The sequence below is a fragment of the Staurois parvus genome, unplaced genomic scaffold, assembly GCF_062004578.1.
Source record: "Staurois parvus isolate SC_StPar_1 unplaced genomic scaffold, SC_StPar_1.0 ptg000732l, whole genome shotgun sequence".
Classification (NCBI taxonomy): Eukaryota; Metazoa; Chordata; class Amphibia; order Anura; family Ranidae; genus Staurois; species Staurois parvus.
In genome coordinates, this window is record NW_028318528.1 from 462,600 (window position 1) to 484,782 (window position 22,183).

General features: G+C 44.8%; 1 protein-coding gene across 1 annotated transcript in view; it reads left to right on the forward strand.

Moving 5' to 3' along the window:
• The first annotated feature begins 208 nt into the window (after window positions 1-208).
• ANGPTL6 (angiopoietin like 6) overlaps window positions 209-22,183 on the forward strand; it is a 39,701-nt gene continuing 17,726 nt past the window's right edge. The window contains exon 1 of the mRNA XM_089653976.1: window positions 209-294. The gene's annotated coding sequence lies outside the window, so the exon portion shown is untranslated. The remainder of the gene's footprint in view (window positions 295-22,183) is intronic.

The following is a 22,183-nucleotide window of genomic DNA, read 5'->3' on the forward strand; positions in this document are numbered from 1 at the left end:
TGAATGTACAATATATATGTAAAGTGCTGCGTAAATGGACAGCGGTATAAGTACCTGAAATAAATAATAATACATAAATATAGCAAGTCCTTCATTTTTCCTAATACCATTGAGGAATAGAAGTTATATTTCTGTATGCAGAGAAAGGGCTGTCTCAGGGATTATCAATAATAGCTTCCCATCCCCATCCTTCAATCCTAAATAAACACAGAGACGGCGTCTACAACTCCCACTTTCAGAACACATCCCCGCAGGCTGAGCATCAAGCAGACACAGCGGCCGGACGCCTCGCTGGTAAGGGGTTTACTTCTTAATTCTGTCTTTTTATTATATTTTGGCCACCTTTCTGCACAAAGACTCTTTTGTTGGAATAAATATAAAACTTTCCATTCTTTTTCTCTCTTTTTCTTGCACTTTTTCCACTTCCTTCACATCACGGCATCATAAGAGAAAGGGCTGGAATTAAAGGGCTAAGCACTGAAAGTCTTTACTGCCTGATTAAACGTTATGTAGAAACAAAACCTTTTACAATTTTGAGAAGCCTATCCTAGGATTAGAATCCCTGTAAGGTTTTTGTTTGTATTGCTGTCCCTCTTGGGGACCGCTGTCACACAGATAGAAAGGGACTGGAAAATAAAAATGTTAAGCTGGCTAGATTTTGGAACAAACATTCACGTGAATGAAAATTCTAAGAACGTTTGATGACTTGATCAATGTTATTCGAATGTACGTAAACATTTCAGTGGCTTTTAGCATTTGATTTTGGAACAAATGGCCTTTCCTGATGGAAAACCACATACACTAGTAGGAATTCACCCATTCAAGAAACGTTTTCCATTTTGTTCCTTCAAATTTTCATTTCACTATATTCAAAAATAAATATTGTTTTATTGCTGTCTGTGTCCCCTCTGGGGACCACTGAGATTGGAAAATTCAAATGTTGACCATATGCAAGTAGAACATTCATATGGGCATTTATACAAAAATTCTCAGTGAATTGATGAGATGGGAATGGAGACTGCAGCTGGGTGTAGCAGCAAGAGGCAGAGAAACAGCAGTACACTCATCCTCCCAGTGAATGGTGTTGCAGGAGGGAGTGTCAGAAAAAGCCTTGGCCACTGAAAGTGTTACTAAACCCACAACAGTACAATCAGTCTGTATATGCAGTAAAGCATGCTTGTTATACTCACTGTGGAACCTAAGGGGTTAATCATCCACATTGTGTAAAAAGGCTGTTTGACCCTGTCTTCTCTGATCCTCCCCTTCTTCCACAGTCACCAATCCATCTGCTGATAGTACAGAGCCCTAGGAGGCACTCTGCACATGCTCAGTTTAGTGAGTATTGCTAGAGAGTTTTTTCCTTTGGGAGGGTGCATGTGATCAGTACAGGGCTAATCAGTGCTATCCAGACAGATGGTCAGGGGTCATGCAGCCTCATAGGACAATCAGGAGAAAATGAAAACTCCTCCTACAAGCTTTAACCAGTGCTCTGCTGGACACTGATATAAGTCACAAGACTGCTCTAACTGCTGCTGAGAAAAAGTATTTAGCCATTTGTATTTACTAAAATAATTGCATTTCCATGTTGTGTGTACTGTAGGAGACCAGATATAGTGAATGCAGGGTCCTTGGAGACCAGATATAGTGAATGCAGGGTCCTGGAAGACCAGATATAGTGAATGCAGGGTCCTGGGAGACCAGATATAGTGAATGCAGGGTACGGGGAGACCAGATATAGTGAATGCAGGGTCCTGGGAGACCAGATATAGTGAATGCAGGGTCCGGGGAGACCAGATATAGTGAATGCAGGGTCCGGGGAGACCAGATATAGTGAATGCAGAGTCCGGGGAGACCAGATATAGTGAATGCAAGGTCCGGGGAGACCAGATATAGTGAATGCAGGGTCCTGGGAGACCAGATATAGTGAATGCAGGGTCCTGGGAGACCAGATATAGTGAATGCAGGGTCCGGGGAGACCAGATATAGTGAATGCAGGGTCCTGGGGGACCAGATATAGTGAATGCAGGGTCCGGGGAGACCAGATATAGTGAATGCAGGGTCCTGGGAGACCAGATATAGTGAATGCAGGGTCCTGGGAGACCAGATATAGTGAATGCAGGGTCCTGGAAGACCAGATATAGTGAATGCAGGGTCCTGGGAGACCAGATATAGTGAATGCAGGGTCCGGGGAGACCAGATATAGTGAATGCAGGGTCCTGGGAGACCAGATATAGTGAATGCAGGGTCCTGGGAGACCAGATATAGTGAATGCAGGGTCCGGGGAGACCAGATATAGTGAATGCAGGGTCCGGGGAGACCAGATATAGTGAATGCAGGGTCCGGGGAGACCAGATATAGTGAATGCAGAGTCCGGGGAGACCAGATATAGTGAATGCAGGGTCCGGGGAGACCAGATATAGTGAATGCAGGGTCCTGGGAGACCAGATATAGTGAATGCAGGGTCCTGGGGGACCAGATATAGTGAATGCAGGGTCCGGGGAGACCAGATATAGTGAATGCAGGGTCCTGGGGGACCAGATATAGTGAATGCAGGGTCCGGGGAGACCAGATATAGTGAATGCAGGGTCCTGGGAGACCAGATATAGTGAATGCAGGGTCCTGGGAGACCAGATATAGTGAATGCACGGTCCTGGGAGACCAGATATAGTGAATGCAGGGTCCTGGGAGACCAGATATAGTGAATGCAGGGTCCTGGGAGACCAGATATAGTGAATGCAGGGTCCTGGAAGACCAGATATAGTGAATGCAGGGTCCTGGGAGACCAGATATAGTGAATGCAGGGTCCGGGGAGACCAGATATAGTGAATGCAGGGTCCTGGGAGACCAGATATAGTGAATGCAGGGTCCTGGGAGACCAGATATAGTGAATGCAGGGTCCAGGGAGACCAGATATAGTGAATGCAGGGTCCAGGGAGACCAGATATAGTGAATGCAGGGTCCTGGGTTTAGTAACACTTTAAGCCAGAACTACACTGCATCTGAGCACCACAAACCAAACACGCGATTTAATTTATTTTTAACATTCGAAGCAAACTCCCTCATCAATCCATGTCGCCATGTTTTATTTTGCTGAGAAATCACTTAGAAAAACACCCCCTAGCATTTCTGGGTGTGGCCATTTTGAGTAAGGGCAGATGATTCATGTGGCAATTACTTCCTGGAATCTGCCCTTACCTCAGGCATGCAGGCAGGAGGATGTGCTTAGCTGAGAGAGCCCTTCCTCCCCTGCTGAAGATTCCTGGGATTTATGACCTCATTTGCCTAGGCATGGGCACCAAGAAGTAACTAAAGAAATGTAAAAAAAAAAAGTTTAAAACAAGTAAATATAATATATTTTCCTATCTATTTACTACTGTTAGCGGCACAAGGTTTTAAAATATTCAATGTTGATGAGAGAGTGAGGTTCCAATTTAGGCATTTCACTTGCTTTTACTATTTGATTTTAAAATGAATGGCTTTTCAACAGCAATAGCCACATACACTGTCATTTTTTTATTCCAGAAAAGTTTTCTATCCTGCTCCTTCAAATCTTCACTGCAATGAACTACTGATGAATGAAATATCAAACGAACGTTCTTAAAACAAAATATTTAGAACAAAATTTTACTAGAGTAGAGCAGGCGATACATGGGTCGAAGTCCAAAAGAATTTTCTTGGGTCGAAAATCGTAACTAAGAATTTTCTTTTGAATTTTGCACCATTAGTGGGCCGCAGCATCGGACAATTTTCGTACAGCCATCAAATTTAACCACTTGCCTACCGAGCACTTATACCCCCTTCGTGCCCAGGCCAATTTTCAGCTTTCAGCACTGTCACACTTTGAATGGCAATTGCGTGGTCGTGCAACACTGTACCCGTATGACTTTTTATCTTTTTTTCACACAAATAGAGCTTTCTTTTGGTGGTATTTAATCGCTGCTGGGGGTTTTATTTTTTGCGCTATAAACAAAAAAATAGCAAAAAAAAATTGGAAAAAAGAGTTTTTCTTTGTTTCTATTATAAAATTTTGCAAACAGGTAATTTTTCTCCTTCACTGATGTGCGTGGATGAGGCTGCACTGATAGGCAGCACTGATAGGTGGCACTGATGGGCACTGATGAGGTGACACGGATAGGCAGCACTGATGGGCACTGATGAGCCGGCACTGATGAGGCGGCACTGATGCTGCTGCACTGATATGCAACAATGATGGGCACTGATAGGCGGCACTGATAGGCAGCACTGATGGGCAGCACTGACTGACAGCACTGACTGGCGGCACTGCTTGGCACTGACTGGCGACACTGTTGGGCACTGATAGGTGGCACTGCTGGGCAGCACTGGTGGGTGGCACTGCTGGGCACAGGTGGGTGGCACTACTAGGCACTAATGGGCACAAGCGGGTGGCACTGATGGGCACTGATGGGCACAGGTGGGTGGCACTGCTGGGCACAGGTGGCTGGCACTACTAGGCAATGATGAGCACAGGTGGGTGGCACTGCTGGGCGGCACTGCTGGGCACAAGTTGGCATTGCTGGGTGGCACTGCTGGGCACTGATCATCAGTGCCCTGATCATCGTTGCTGGTCCATCCTCTGACAATTGCCGGTTATCAGCAGTACTTTCCTCATGCTGTGACAGAAAGTGCAGACAATAACCGGCAACTGCATTTACCGGTGACCTGCTGTGTCATTGGACATAAGTGAATTTTTCGATTAGTCTAATGCCTTCCTGGCACTCATAGTAGGTGTAGCACCCTCCTAGTAAGGTGCTAGTTAGGTTAGGTAAATTTAGTTCTTTAGCTTCTCTCTAGTCAGTGGAGCAGCTTGTTATTGCTTTAGGCTGGTCTGAGTTTCACAGGTTTTGGGTTTGACTGCTTTCCCTGCCTTCCGGATGGTTCTGGAAAGAGTCAGATCTATAGCCTGAATATTTATATGGTCCCTGCTAATCCCTAGTAGGTAGTTGGGAGAATGAATAAATAGTTTGAGGCCTAGAGCATAGAGGTTCTTGTCGAGGAGAAGTTGCCAGCCTAAAGAGCTGTTGCCTTTCTGGGAAGTCCAGCTGTACGTCTTCATTTGCTAATCAAAGTCCCAGCTGTGTTAGCTGGGGGGCCTACTCTACTGAACTCTACTGGAGCTGACCAAGCATTATATCTGGGGATCTGGTCTGAAGAGTTCATGGGAATTATGTCTGGGTGATATTATTATTATACAGGATTTATATAGCGCCAACAGTTTGTGCAGCGCTTCACAAAATGAAGGCAGACATTACAGTTACAATACAATTTGGTACAAGAGGAAACAGAGGGCCCAGCTCGTTAGAGCTTACAATCTAAGAGGAAGGGTTGAGTGATACAAAAGGTAATAGCTGTGGGGGGGGATGAGCTGATGGAGGAAATAAATGGGGGTTTACTAGGTAGAAGCAGGGTAGAAAGGTTTTCAGGGATCGTCTAAAGGTGGATAGATTAGGAGACAGCCAGACAGATTGGGGTAGGGAATTCCACAGGATGGGAGAAGCTCAGGAGAAGTCCTGGAGGCAAGCACGGGAGGAGGTGAACTATATTGAAAGGAGGAATCCAAATACCCAAGGAGTACAGACTGTGAGATCCCAGTGACTGTGCTGCTACTATCATTCTTGCATCAGAGCAAGCCTGTGCTTAAAGGTGGACATTCCTTATGCTGCCCCTGTGTAGTTCAGTACATTATTTGCTGCTGCAAGGACTGTGCTAGGAAACTTGAGAAAGAGGCAAGTGCCATAAAGTTGCTACATTATGTGTCTGGAGTATCCCACAGTTAGCCTGCATCCCATCCAAGTTCAAGTTATAATAAAGCATCTCCTAGATTGTAAGCTCCAAGGGGCAGGGCCCTCCTATCCCTCTTGTATTGAACTGTATTGTTGCTGTATTGTCTCCCGTTATATTGTAAAGTGCTGAGCAAAACTGTTGGTGCTATATAAATCCTGTATAATAAAAATAATAATAATAAAAAAGGACACTCCTAGACTATTCATTGAGCCGTAAGGGTGACTGTGTCTGTGTGTCTGGCGGTAGATACACTAGTTTGGGACAGAACCTTGGGAGCACTCATTAGGGGGTGAGCACTACATAAGGACGTTTTTTAGGGTACTGTGCAGGTGTGCTGACATTATTAGTGTGATTGGCACTGGTTATGTTGTTATGTTGGAAAGTCAGTAAAGCTGAGGCCTTGCCCCTTCCAGTCTACATGTCATTGTTGGCCAAGGTAATGTATTACATATGGTTATGGCTCTAGGTCTATGCCTTTCATCCAACATGGAGAAAGATGATCTGCAGGGAGACTACAGACAATACTGGAGAGTAGGCCTTGTCCATTGTCTGCTTTAAACTGATCATCCAGTTATTCTTTCTTGTCAAAGTAAAGATCTTTTGACTGGGCTTTTGCAGTAATTTAGGAGAAACAGTCCAGGTTCTCCCAATGTGTCCTACGCACAGGCAGATCTTAAAGGATAAGTTCACCTTTTAACAAAAAATAACAAAGGCACATTTTTTTGCAGGTAAAAAAATGTACATTTGTTATTTTTTGTTGCAGGAGCCTGTAGGCCATTGCACCAGTGATCATGCCATGCAGGTCTCCTCGTTCAAGCAGATATACAGACAGGAAGAATCATTGAACTACCACGACACTCCACAACGCCATGGTAGTTCATTGAGAACTACAAGCCCACAGCCGCCAAGGCTGTCGGGAATTGTAGTTTCTTCATTCACAGAAGTCTGTGAACGAATGATGTGGCCAGGGGCAGACTGACCATTTGGAAACTCGGGCACTGCCCGAGGGCCCGGGGTCAGTAGGGGGCCCCATGAGATGCCCCTGGTACCGTTTTCATAGGATTTTTTGAGTTTGGGCAAGGACACAGGGGCCCCATGATCCCTTATTGCCCGGGGGCCCCATGAGTTGTCAGTCCGCCCCTGGACGTGGCTGTGTTGGCGGAGTCCCGCACAGCTGCACTAATTTCTAAAGCTAGTATGGGGAACTTCTGCAGTATTGGGCGGAACATGTAGCATGTTCCCAAAGGTGAACTTATCCTTTAAATACACCGCTGAGATCTATTTGTGATCAGCGTTATACAATACAACCCAGAGTGGCAAAGAGTTAATTTTCTTTACTGTATTCAGGTTCATTCAAGAAAAGATAGCTGTTCTAAGTTCCTTCACCCCGCCATATAAACACTGGTGACCCCTCTGGTCTCTTGTACCAGATTGTGGCTCCTTTCCCAGGCCTGCGTCCTGTCACCTTATCTGTTTGCTGTCACTCTGCCTCCAGCTTCCCTCTGCTTCTTATTTTAACTTATTATTATTATTACTATTTTACGCATTGTTGTGTCATGAGGGATTCAACTGTATTTGCTTGATTGTTAGGTTACAAACAGCGTCCTGTATGGCAGGGGTAGGCAACCTTTTCAGCACAATGTGCCAAAAATGTTTTCAAAGAAACTGAGAGTTCCAGTTTTATAAAAAAAAAATGTCAACTTCACACTCTCAATGGTGAAAAGGAATTTTTATAAAGTAAATGCTGTAAACTACTTGAGTAATAGTGAGGAACGACCATCCTGCACTTTCAAACTTCAGATCAGCCCCAATTCCTGTACCTCCAGTCCTCAGATTGGCCGCAGTTCATGCACCTTCACACCTTAGATCACTAACCCCCTTCAAATGTGTCCCACCACTGTACCCCCTGCTCATCTGTCCCACCATTGTACCCCCTGCTGTCCCACCACCAGGGGCGGACTGACCATTTGGAAAGTCAGGCACTGCCCGAGGGCCGGGGTCAGTAGGGGACCCCATGAGATGCCCCTGGTACCTTTTTCATAGGCTTTTTTGAGTTTGGGCAAGTAAACAGGGGCCCCATGATCCCCTATTGCCCGGGGGCCCTATGAGTTGTCAGTCCGCCCCTGCCCACCACTGTACCCCCCTGCTCTTCTGTCCCACCACTGTACCCCCCTGCTGTCCCACCGCTGTACCCCTTGCTGTCCAACCACTGTACCCCCCTGCTCTTCTGTCTCACCACTGTACCCCCCTGCTCATCTGTCCCACCACTGTACCCCCCTGCTGTTCTGTCCCACCACTGCACCCCCCTGCTCATCTGTCCCACCACTGTACCCCCTGCTCATCTATCCCACCACTGCACCCCCCTGCTCTTCCGTCCCACCACTGTACCCCCCTGCTGTCCCACCACTGTACCCCCCTGCTGTCCCACCACTGTACCCCCCTGCTCTTCTGTCCCACCACTGTACCCCCTGCTCTTCTGTCCCACCACTGTACCCCCCTGCTGTCCCACCACTGTACCCCCCTGCTCTTCTGTCCCACCACTGTACCCCCTCCTCTTCTTTTCCACCACTGTACCCCTCTGCTCTTCTGTCCCACCACTGAACCCCCCTGCTGTACTGTCCCACCACTGTACCCCCCTGCTGTTCTGTCCCACCACTGTACGCCCCTGCTGTTCTGTCCCACCACTGTACCCCCCTGCTCTTCTGTCCCACCACTATACCCCCCTGCTCTTCTGTCCCACCACTGTACCCCCCTGCTCATTTGTGCCACCACTGTACCCCCCTGGTTTTCTGTCCCACCACTGTACCCCCCTGCTCATCTGTGCCACCACTGTACCCCCCTGGTCTTCTGTCCCACCACTGTACCCCCCTGCTCATCTGTCCCACCACTGTACCCCCCTGGTCTTCTGTCCCACCACTGTACCCCCCTGGTCTTCTGTCCCACCACTGTACCCCCCTGCTCATCTGTCCCACCACTGTACCCCCCTGCTCATCTGTCCCACCACTATACCCCTCTGCTTTTCTGTCCCACCACTGTAACCCCCTGCCCACCAGCCCACCAATGTACTCCTTTTCTTATCTGCCCTATCCAGGGCCATGGATAAGGGGGTACCACCAGTCCTTCTGTATAAGGCCCAGGCCAGCAGAGGGGCCCAGGCAGCAGGGTGATGTGGGCAGAGAGAGTTATCAGCACGGTGGGGGGCAATTACTGAAACTGGTCCCCTGTATGGCTCTCTCTGCAGCAGCTGAAAGCCAGCGGGAGGGAGAAGAGAAGAAGCCAAATTTTAGTTGCTGCAGAGAGAGCCGTACAGGGAAAAGGTTACAGTAATTGCCCCACCCTGGTGCATCCATCACCTTCCTGTACACCATACATTCCCCCCTGCTGCCCCCACCCCTGTAATGTTGCCAGCTTCCCTCCTCTCGTTCCCATCAGCAGCTACAAGCATACCATAGGATCATCCAAGATGGAGAGTGGGGGAAGTGTCTGGTAAATATGTCACCTTTACTGGGGCCCTTTATTCCTAAATGAACACAATGAGTGATTGGTACCAATGAATCACTGTGTTCATTCATAATTGAAGCATAGTAAACTGTGCTTTCTTATGGGAATAGGATGGCTTATCAGGTTGGCTGTATGTGGCCCCATGGTTTCTAACTGCAGCCCTCGCCCCATCACTGTACTTCCCTGCTCAACTGCCCCTCTGCTGAACCCCCCAGCTCTTCTGTCTCATCGCTGAATCCCATTCTCATCTGTCCAACACTGAACCCACCTGCCCATCTGTTCCACCACTGTAACCCCCTGCTCATCTGCCCCACCTCTGTAACCCCCCCTTTCTCATCTGCCCCACCACTGTAACCCCTGCTCATCTGCCCCACCATTGTAATCCCCTACTCATCTGCCCCACCACTGTATCCCCTGCTCACCTTCCCCACCATTGTAATCCCTTGCACATCTGCCCCACCACTGTAACCCCCTGCTCATCTGCCCCACCACTGTAACCCCCTGCTCATCTGCCCCACCACTTAACCCCCTGCTCATCTGCCCCACCACTGTAACCCCCTGGTCATCTGCCCCACCACTGTAATCCCCTGGTCATCTGCCCCACCACTGTATTCCCCTGGTCATCTGCCCCACCACTGTAACCCCCCTAACCCCCTGCTCATCTGCCCCACCACTGTAACCCCCTTTCTCATCTGCCCCACCACTGTAATCCCCTGGTCATCTGCCCCACCACTGTAACCCCCTTTCTCATCTGCCCCACCACTGTAACCCCCTGGTCATCTGCCCCACCACTGTATTCCCCTGGTCATCTGCCCCACCACTGTAACCCCCCTAACCCCCTGCTCATCTGCCCCACCACTGTAACCCCCTTTCTCATCTGCCCCACCACTGTAATCCCCTGGTCATCTGCCCCACCACTGTAACCCCCTTTCTCATCTGCCCCACCACTGTAACCCCCTGCTCATCTGCCCCACCACTGTAATCCCCTGGTCATCTGCCCCACCACTGTAACCCCCTTTCTCATCTGCCCCACCACTGTAACCCCCTTTCTCATCTGCCCCACCACTGTAATCCCCTGCTCATCTGCCCCACCACTGTAACCCCCTTTCTCATCTGCCCCACCACTGTACCTCCCTGCACATCTGCCCCACCAATGTTCCCCCTTTCTCATCTGTCCCACAGTACCTCCGTGCACATCTGCCCCACCTCTGCACCACCTTGCATACAGTGCAATTAAAATTATTGACGATAAAGATAAATTGTTGGAAAAGAATATTGACAACGACTTTACCATTTTTTATTGATTGGGTTGACATACTGTAACTTTAAGCCATTGCTGGTATGTAGTCTCATCAAAGTGTTCTGGGGAATATACAAGGGGTTGGCAAGCTCTTCCTGTTGCTTGTAGTGAAAATATATTTAGTAATGCATAGCGATATGTAACCTATTGAACTGTGACCACTAGAGCTTCCTGTGACTTCTCAGATGGCAAAAGAGCTGAAGGAGTTTAAGAAAGACGATAACTGTAGTAGTTTGAAGATATATCATCAACTATTCACCACTTAGTAAATTATAATATTATAATCTATACCGTATAATAATGTCAAGTATAAACAACACCTTCATACACTGTATATACTGTAAATTTTATATGTTAAAATACAAAAGCTGTAGTCATTAGGATATTAATCTTATATTGGTATTTATAATAATTGTTAATTATATTATAGATGTTTATATATAAGTATATTAGATGAATATCCCAATGATTACAGTTTTTTTATTTATTTAAAAAAATGAATGCAACCATGTTTGCCTTGATTGCAAATTCTGTACAGTCAATTTTTAATTGACTCTGACTCTTTTTATTTCAGTAGATCAGGGGTATTGAATTAAAATTCAAGGCGGTCCGGTCACTAAAATGTTCTTCTGCTTGAGGTCCGAATAGGGTGTGCCCATCAGTGTGCCCCCTTACATTAGGTGTCACCATCAGAGTGCAACTTTACATCATGTATGCCCATCACATCAGGTGTGCCCATCAGAGTGCTCCTTTACATCAGGTATCCCCATCAGAGTGCCCCTTTACACCAGGTATCCCCATCAGAGTGCTCCTTTACATCAGGTATCCCCATCAGAGTGCCCCTTTACACCAGGTATCCCCATCAGAGTGCTCCTTTACATCAGGTATCCCCATCAGAGTTCCCCTTTACATCAGGTATCCCTATCACATTGTCACCTTACATCAGGCATAATGAGCTTAGTGAGGTGGCGGAGGAGTAACAACAGTACACTGGTCTGTCCAGTAAATGGCTGTAAGGGGGGGCATGTCAGGACAAGTCGGATCATTGAAGAAGAGCAGGCTGAGTTCAGAGCACAGCCAGAAAACTGACCATGCTGTGCTCTCATGCCTAGTGTGGTCAATTTTTATTAGGAAATCAGAGGCACACAAAGGAAGCAAAACAAAGAGAACAGGATACTTTTTGATACAAGAACATGGTACAGTAGGCTCATATAATGAATATGAAATGTGGGGCTTACGTATTCTTTAGGCCAAGAACAACAATCTGTACTCTTCAGACTGTTCAGCAGCGTCAGAGAGCACAAAAACACCTTCTTGTTGTGCCACCAGTTTCATGCAGATTCCCAGCCAGGACACTCTTCAGCAGTGAAGTTCCTTTCCCCTCCAGACTTCTAGGATCCAGATGTACCTTCCAGCAAACCAGTGCACGTCCTTCAGACCCCAGATTCAGGCAATCTCCAGGCTTCACCCTCCCCAGGCATCAGGCCTAAAAGGCAGAGGGCTCCAACACAGCCCCCACTCCTGGCAACAACCCACAAGGCAAGCAGAAAAGACCTTTCTGGTAGGTCAACCCAAATATATTTACCCCCTTTATATCCCCTGTAGTGCTCTGCCAAAAGATTAAGCTACATTTTATTGTTTCTTGGCTTCACTGTACTCAGTGGAGTGGTGATCTGTTTCTAGGTCTGGTCATAGTTTCCCAAGCTGGGTGATTGATTGCCTGTTTCTGGAGAGAGTTTCCAGAAAATAGATCAGGGAGGGTCAATCGCTCAGTTATGAATATTTATCAGACCTAGAAGGTGGCTGAGGAAGGTAATAAATATTTGAGAAGGCCTTTCCAGATTGTTCTTCCTCAGCTAGAATTGCTCTTCCACACAGCTAGTGTGAGACAAGAGTTGCATTTGAGGCCTCAGCTGGTGTTGGGCTGAAGGCCTGGGGAAGTATGCTACAGTCACCTGCTGAAGGGCATTGCCCTGGGAGTCCTGGTCTGGAGAAGGATTTTTTTTTGTCTCCCTAACTGACGAATTTTGTGTGGGTGTTAGGCAAATATTATCAAAATCCAAGACCTGTGAATTCTTTCTGCACTTTGTGTATTGCTTCCACATCTGTACAGCAATTCAGTGTGATACTTCCTGTAATAAAGACCAGTCACTGCTGCTCTTTCTCCTTCTGTAGAGTCACTGGTCTTGTCTCCACCCCCTCCTTTAGTTTTCTGTAGACAACCTGTAGTGGGTGGAGCTACAGGGCCCCTCCTCCAGCTCTACTCTCTGCAAGTGCTTTAAACAGCACAGTGATCAAAGGCATTTGGGGCATACAAAATGGATTTAGTTCCTTTGTGGCTACTGAGGAATATATTTATGTAGCAACTACCCCTTTAGGAGTTGCTGAGTTTTGGGTCCCCCTATAGTCCTGCACAGAAAGACAACACACATTTCTTTTGATCTTGCTCACAGGAGACAGTGAACAGTCCTTGAGCATTTTATTTGTGATTTTACTAAAGGGGTTAATAACTTGAATGGAGTAACGGTTTTATGAAATGACCAAGGGAACTGCAAACAGAGGACAACTTCCTGGCAACTATATACAAGTCCAAAGACAGATCTTATCTTCTTGAAGAGCTCTTCAGCCTCTCCTGGTGTACCATCCCAGACCCCAGATAAGTCCTCTTCTTAACCCAGCTATCTGGAAGAATCTCTGGGTAAGGAGATACAGTGCCTTCCACTTTAAGATGAACAGTCCAAGGTAAGGAGCTAATCAGGTTTCCCACTAGAGTGCTCTTTTCCCTGTTAGCTGGCCCAAGGGGTATAGGATTACTCCCTCAGTCTCTTCCCTGTGAGCTGGTTTAGGTAGGTAGCCGCCTTTAGGCCTTCCGCTGGGCTGGCTCCTTTCCTGGCTGCACAAGTAGTCCACCCTCTGGGGACTGGTGAAGCTGAGTGATCCTCCTTTCCAAGTCACAGCTTGCAGGTAGGCCACTTCCCAATGGGTCCCCACCCAGGCTCCTGCATCTTGGCATTCCTTACATCTTCCACCTCAACTCTCCTGCCTGTGAGCAGGCTCACATTTTCTTAAGGGCTGCCCTGACCCCATGCCAAGCCTCCTCCCTGGGGATTGGCCAAGATCCCTCAAGAGTGCAGACCAGCTCCTCCTCACCCCCTGATCCAAGTCTCTACATCAGGGGGAGGTATCAGTGAACTGATCTGCTGAGCCTCTCAGCCCTGATCTGAATTTGAACCCTCTGACTATCACCCAGGTTGCTGCTCAGCTCTCTATCTAAAAAATAATTAGCTATCTCCCCCTAACTAACTAGGAAGGTGCTACATTTAAATTAAAGTTTTTGTGCCGGAGCTCAGCTTTAACAGCTTTAACCCCTAGACGCCGAGCACATAAAAATATGTGGCCTCTTGGTGTCTGGGCCTTGACGCCGAGCGGACGCATATATGCGTGCAATTAGAAAATACATATGTGCTGAGAGCGCGCTCCCAGCACATACATCCGTGACTCATGGAAAGGTCCCGATCTCCCCTTGCGATTGGGACCTTTTCCGATCATGTGACCAACGTGACAGCAAATCACATGACCCTAAAACCCCGCCCTGCCTCCCGGCTTCTGAAACTCTTAAAGGGCCAGGAGGCTCCGGCCCCAAGGGGTTAAATAACAGGAACCCATAATAGAGGAATTATATATAAAATCTTTATAAGTAGGCTTGCGCAACATCTAGACAGACATTTGAATGGATTCTGTCTGCAGCTGTGTGTTGGTAACCACACACCAGACCTGCCAAGGCCTGAACTTCGAGGTTTTGGCTTCATTTTAGTTTGTCAGCAGAAAATCCTAGTTCTACTTCCTTTCTTCCCACTTTACTTTTTTTTGGATTATTTGGAATTGACAAGTTTGCTGCTGTAGCAGTAAATCAGCACGACCAGGCTCATTTAAAATTCCCTTTGTGAAAGACATACTGTGATCAAAGATGCAATGTAACCTAGAGCAGACACCGCCATAGGATAACCGGTTTCCTGCTGAACGGCGAACTTTCCTTTACTTGTACACAGTATTGACTTGTATCTGGATTGGCAGAAACATGAAGATATTATTGGTAAAGTCATGCCTTCCTAACAGACACATTGAAGCTGAGCTCCCTCTGAACTCACTAGTTGCTGGGCTATCATGATGATCCTCTGGCTTCATTATACTTTGAATGACTGACTCAAAACAAGTATGCAAGTAAGAGTTTGTTCAGTGACACGAAGCAGTGTTCCTCAACCTATGTTCAGTCAAGGCACCCTTTAACCACTTGCCCTCCTGAGGATTCCCCCCCCCCTTCCTGACCAGGCCATTTATTTGAGTTACAGCGTTATGTTAATTTAACTGACAATTACGCGGTCATGCAACGCTGCACTCAAATGAAATGTATGTCCTTTTTTTCCCCACGAATTGAGCTTTCTTTTGGTGGTATTTGATCGCCTGTGCGTTTTTTATTTTGTGCGCTATAAAAAAAAACCTAACAATTTTGAGAAAAAAAACAATATTTTTTACTTTTAGCTATAAAACATCCAATAAAAAAATTAAAAAAAACTAATTTCTTTATAAATTTAGGCCAAAATGTATTCTGCGACATGTCTGCTAAAAAAAAATCCCAGTATGTGTAAATTAATTGGTTTATGTGAAAGTTATAGTGTTTACAAATGGCGGTATAAATACTGGAATTATTTTTTAATTTTTACTAGCAATGGCGGCGATCAGCGACTTATAGCGGGACTGCATTCTGACACTGGGCAGAACTGACTTGGTGTCACTGACATCCCCAGTGACACCAATACAGTGATCAGTGCTAAACAGCACTGACACTGTACTAACGGCATTGGGCAGGAAGGGGTTAACCTGAGGGGTGATCAAAGGGTTAACTGTGTGCAGGGAGTGTTTTACTAGGGGGCGGTGTCTGTGTGCTTCACTGTAATCACACTGCTCTGGATGGCTGTGCTGTGCACAGCCATCCAGAGCAGTGTGCCTGAGCTAACAGGGAGCAGCATTGTTAGTAAACATAACAGTCCTCCTCCCCGTCAGAGATCTTCGGAAATTACCTGGTGCCGGCGAGTAATTACTGGCTGGGACGGTGATTGACAGCCGTGGCACGCCCCCTACTCAGAAGTACAAAATCTCATACACAGTGGGGATCGAAAGTTTGGGCACCCCAGCTAAAAGTTTGTATTAATGTGCATAAAGAAGCCAAGGAAAGATGGAAAAATCTCCAAAAGGCATCAAATTACAGATTAGACATTCTTATATGTCAACAAAAGTTAGATTTTATTTCCATCATTTACACTTTCAAAATAACAGAAAACAAAAAAATGGCGTCTGCAAAAGTTTGGGCACCCTGCAGAATTTATAGCATGCACTGCCCCCTTTGCCAAGCTGAGACCTGCCAGTGTCATGGATTGTTCTCAATCATCGTCTGGGAAGACCAGGTGATGTCAATCTCAAAGGTTTTAAATGCCCAGACTCATCTGACCTTGCCCCAACAATCAGCACCATGGGTTCTTCTAAGCAGTTGTCTAGAAAACTGAAACTGAAAATAGTTGACGCTCACAAAGCTGGAGAAGGCTATAAGAAGATAGCAAAGCGTTTTCAGATGTCAATATCCTCTGTTCGGAATGTAATTAAGAAATGGCAGTCATCAGGAACAGTGGAAGTTAAAGCAAGATCTGGAAGACCAAGAAAAATATCAGACAATCGCAGGATTGTGAGAAAAACAATTCAAAACCCACGTTTGACTGCACGATCCCTCCAGAAAGATCTGGCAGACACTGGAGTTGTGGTACACTATTCCACTCATAAAGAGATACTTGTACAAATATGGTCTTCATGGAAGAGTCATCAGAAGAAAACCTCTTCTACGTCCTCACCACAAAAATCATCGTTTGAACTTTGCAAATGAACATATAGACAAGCCTGATGCATTTTGGAAACAAGTTCTGTGGACCGATGAGGTTAAAATTGAACTTTTTGGCCGGAATGAGCAAAGGTACGTTTGGAGAAGAAGGGGCACAGAATTTAATGAAAAGAACCTCTGTCCAACTGTTAAGCATGGGGTTGGATCAATCACGCTTTGGGGTTGTGTTGCAGCCAGTGGCACAGGGAACATCTCACGAGTAGAAGGAAAAATGGATTCAATAAAATTTCAGCAAATTTTGGATGGTAACTTGATACCATCTGTGAAAAAGCTGAAGTTAAAGAGAAGATGGCTTCTACAAATGGATAATGATCCTAAACACACCTCGAAATCCACGGGGGATTACATCAAGAGGCATAAACTGAAGGTTTTGCCATGGCCTTCACAATCTCCTGACCTCAACATAATTGAAAATCTATGGATAGACCTTAAAAGAGCAGTGCGTGACAGACAGCCCAGAAATCTCAAAGAACTGGAAGACTTTTGTAAGGAAGAATAGGCAAAGATACCTCAAACAAGAATTGAAAGACTCTTGGCTGGCTACAAAAAGCGTTTACAAGCTTTGATACTTGCCAAAGGGGGCAGTACAAGATATTAACTCTGCAGGGTGCCCAAACTTTTGCAGACGCCATTTGTTTGTTTTCTGTTATTTTGAAAGTGTAAATGATGGAAATAAAATCTAACTTTTGTTGACATATTATAAGAATGTCTAATCTGTAATTTGTTGCCTTTTGGAGATCTTTCCATCTTTCCTTGGCTTCTTTATGCACATTAATACAAATTTTTAGCTGGGGTGCCCAAACTTTCGATCCCCACTATATATGTGATTTTGCGCACCTGTGCCACTCTGTAGCAGTATATCTGCTATAGGGCAGACGGGAAGAGGTTAAAATTATGGACAGTCCCAGGCACCCTTTAAAATTATGGACAATCTTGAGGCACCCCGTTCTAAAATGTGAACAACTATTCTAATAGTTTTATAAAATGCAGCAACATCCACACATGTAGGACACCCAACATCAGAGGTGATTTACTCTTCCCAAACAAATACACTTTTGCACCCTAGTACTGACTAGTATTCCAATGTTTCTCTTCTCCTTCAGTTTTTCTCCATCACTGAGCTAATGTGACCCCAGAACTGATGGAGAGGGGCAGGGGAGGGTCAAACTAGAATGTTGTGCTCCTCCTTATCAACTGATGATGTCATTGGTTGTCAGGACACCGGTGGCTAGAAGGTCATAAAGGTGCACAATGAAAACCTGTGACTTTGTGTAACTAAAAGTCAGGCTTGTTCCACCCACTGGCTTCTATACAAGTTTTGGGCAATTTTAAGACATTTTGCCAAGGCACCCCTTAAAGAAACCTCAAGGCACCCCTGAGGAAATCTCAAGGCCCCTTGGTTGAGAACGCCTGACTCAAAATATTTAAGTTGACCTCCCTGAAGATGCAGTTTTATATATATATTATTTTAATATTCATTAAAAATAGTGAAATACATTTTCAGTTGCAGCTAGTGTAAGTACCCAAATTTTGCTTGGTATCAGCCTCTTGCAATCCCCTGGGAGGGGACGTGGCAGTACTCAGTGCCAACCATGACTGCTACATCTAAATATGTTGATAAAATACATGCTGACAGGAGGAGAGTGCAGAGTGACCAGAGAGGTAAACTGCTAAGTATAAGTGAACCCTGAAATAAATAAATAAATAATAAATATATATACAGACTGATCTTTCTGTTGTGGGTTTAGTAACACTCTAATGCTATTGGGACAGAAGGGAGCAGGGAGTAGACAGTTATAAAAGCAGGTTACTTGGTGGGCAAAAACAGCCACTGAACAGGGTTGTAATAGCTGCCTGTTCAATCTTTCTCACCGATAGCACAGACAACCCCAGGAGGATAGAGGTAAAATGTAGGGCCCTGGATTGTTTGTTCTATTTTATTTGGTACTCAAGTCCGGTGCAGGGCAAAGTTCTCCTATTTAGGAATCTTTCCAATAATTAGGGCCCCTTTCACACGAGCGGTCCGCCTGCTTCATCAATTTTCATCAGTTTCTATATCCATCTACATTACTGTTCCCTTCTGTTTGTCATCTGTTTATATCCGTTTATCATTCATTTGTTATCCAGTTATTATTATTATTATACAGAATTTATATAGCAGAGCACTTTACAATATACAGGGGGACAATACAATTACAATACATTTCAGTACAGAAAGAATAGGAGGGCCCTGCTGATGGAGCTTACAATCTAATTGAAGGGGGAGGTGGTACAAAAGGTGATAGCTCTGGGGGATGATCTGATGGAGATGGCTCAGGTACAGTTCTTAGGTGGAGGCGGGGTAGTTTCCCCTTAATAAGTGAGTTTTAAAAGAACACCTAAAGATGTGCAGGGTGGATGTACTGGGGTACAGAGTTCCAGAGGATGGGAGAGGTTCTGAAGAAGTCCTGGAGGTGACAAGGGAGCCAGAGAGCAAGATGCCTTGGGAGGAGCGGAGCGGACAATTTGGACGAGATCTGCAGATGCGGTTGGTGATGTAGCTAGGGACAGTGTTGTGGATGACTTTGTAAGCTGTGGTTAGTATTTTGAATTTTATATGTTGGGCTAGTGGAAGCCAGTGGAGGGATTAGCAGAGAGGGGCAGCAGTCGCTGATTGGTTGGTAAGGTGTATGTTTACACCTATTTAACATCCGTTTACATTAGTTTTCATCTGTTTCATTTTTTTAAGGGAACACAAATAGGACTTTGATCCATTTAAAAAAATGGATGTTTGCGGATGTAAACAGATGATCATCATTTTACATCCATTTTTTCACAGAGATGCATTGCTGTCCATTTTTCATCCATCAACGGATGGATAAAAAACAGACAAACGGTCCGCACGTGTCAAAAGAGGCCATGGATAACACATCTCAGGTAGACTAGTATGCTAGCAGGAAAGCATCAGACATGTGGTGTAAAGTTCAAAAGTTGAATTGAATGAAAGTCACCTTCAGTTAAAGTCAACACATTTTAGGGGTTCAAAAGGTCTCCATGCATAAGACTTGGAAGATGCTGAAGAAAAGAAGATATATATTGGGCCAATAGGTATAATAAGTGTGTGGTCCTGGGGAATAGTGTATATAGAAAATAACAAGGATCTGTTACAGAAGCTGGTTTAAGCAGCCTCCAAGGGTTGTCTGCTGATGTTAAGGATCCTAGCCTGTTAACCATTTCAATACCGGGCAATTTTACACCTTCCTGTCCAGGCCAGTTTTCAGGTTTCAGCGCTCTCACAATTTGAATGACAATTGCACGGTCATACAACATTGTACCCAAACTAAAATTTGATCATTTTCTTCACACAACTAGAGCTTTCTTTTGGTGGTATTTAATCACCGCTGGGGTTTTTATTTTTTGCTAAATTAACAAAAAAGACCAAAAATTTTGAAAAAAAACAAGTTTTTCTTTGTTTCTGTTATAGAAGTTTACAAATAAATAATTGTTCTTCATAAATTTAGGCCGAGATGTATTCTGCTACATGTCTTTGGTGAAAATAACCCAAATTAGGATGTATTATTTAGTTTGTAGGAAAGTTATAGAGTTCACAAACTATGGTATAGATCTGATTATTGATCAATCCTGAAGTACTGACAGCCAATCCAAGAATGTCAGAACAGTACAGATATCCCCCAAATGACCCCTTTTTGCAGAGTAGACAGTCCGACGTACTTCATAAAAGGCATGGCGAGTTTTTTGAAGTTGTATTTTTTTTGTCATAATTTTTCGGAAAATTAAAAAATTAAAAAAATTATTTTCACTATTTTTTTTTTACATACTGTCACCAGTGCAGTACAGCGACATCATATAACTGGCATGGCGGTGAACAGGGACACTGACTGGTGACAGTATGAAAAAAAAAAATATATATATATATATATTTTTTTATTATTTTTAATTTTTTATTACATTTTTTTAAAGATTTTTTTTAAGATTTTTTTTTTCATATTTTACTATGACCAAAGTAGTACAATGTTACCATAGTAACATTGTACTACTTTGGGGAAGTGATCAGCATTTTTTTACACAGTTTGCTTATAGCAAAGAATTACTTTGCTATAAGCAAGCATTTACCTGAATGACATCGATTCATTCAGGTTTTTTTTTTTTTGTTTTTTTTTTGTGCTAAGCTGTGATTTGGCCACAGCTAATCACATGACATGTACATGTGACCTGCTGTGACCATTCACAGCTAGGCACTAGTATACAATGGATGGCATGAATGAAGCCATCCATTGAATACAACTGTCATGTGACCTGCTGTGATTGGTCACAGCAGGTCACATGGTACCGGCAACGGGGGCCGGTACTCAGATCTGTCATCGGCCGTGTCCGAGGTACACAGCCGGTGACAGATCACGCCGCTGCGCGGCTCTGCAACCACGCGAACTGCGCATGTGTGGGAGGACGCCAAATGGCGTACACCCCGGAAAGCTACAGCATTTTTGCGGCCGCCTAACGGCTATAGGCCGGGCGGCTAATGGTTAAAAACAATTGGATGAGAACATGTTCATCTTATATGTAGATGAGCAAGATAAAGCATTAAAAATCTCAGCTTTATTTCTTGTCCGTGTTATTCTAAGGCATTTGGCAATCTATCATGGTGCTTTCCATTAGACATTATGTAGACATTATACTGGAACTTGTAGAGAACAGGAAAATTGTTCTATGACTTGAGGAGCAGTTGAAATAAAGCCAATGTGAAGGACCATCTATGGAAGGCTGCATCGTCTTCACTCTGCCCAGGTCTCTCTTGCTTCCTGCTTGGACAGCTGCTTCCAAGGTTCCACCTAATCAGTCACTTTCTCACTTTGCCCAGATGTGTCTGCTTTTTGTTTAGCTGCTTTACTTCATACTCTGTCTTTTTAGCTTTATTTCCAAATGTTGTCACCTTCTGCCTAGTCCATGGCCCTTTTCAAGCAACTGTTTTTTTTTTCTGCCTCACTGTTGTCACCTTCTGCTCAGCCAGCTGAATTGCTGTTTATGCCAGACACTTTTCCCTCTGCCCATCTGCTTTCCATCCAGTCCCCTCTTTTTATATTTATTTATTTCAGGTACTTATATAGTGCTGTCAATTTTACACAGCACTTTACATAGATGTTGTACATTCATGTTGGTCCCTAACCCTCAAGGGGTGTACAATCTAAGGTCCCTAAGTCACATTCATACATACTCATACTAGGGCCAATTTAGATAGGTGCCAATTATCCTACCAGCATGTCTTTGGAGTGTGGGAAGAAACCAGAGTACCCAGAGAAAACCCATGCAGGCACAGGGAGAACATGCAAACTCCAGGCAGGTGGTGCCATGGCTGGGATTTGAACCAACGACCCTAGTACAGCCAGGTGGAAGTGCTAACCATTTAGCCACTGTGCTGCCCAAGATTTAGTTCTTTTTTGACTCTGTTCTGATGGTCTTTTAATGTACATAAATTTACGTCCTTTTTTTTTCACCCACAAATAGAGCTTTCTTTTGGTGGTATTTGATCACTTCTGCATTTTTAATTTTTTGCGCTATAAACAAAAAAAGACCAATAATTTAAAAAAAAAAACAATATTTTTGACTTTTTGCTATTAAACGTGTCCAATAAAAAA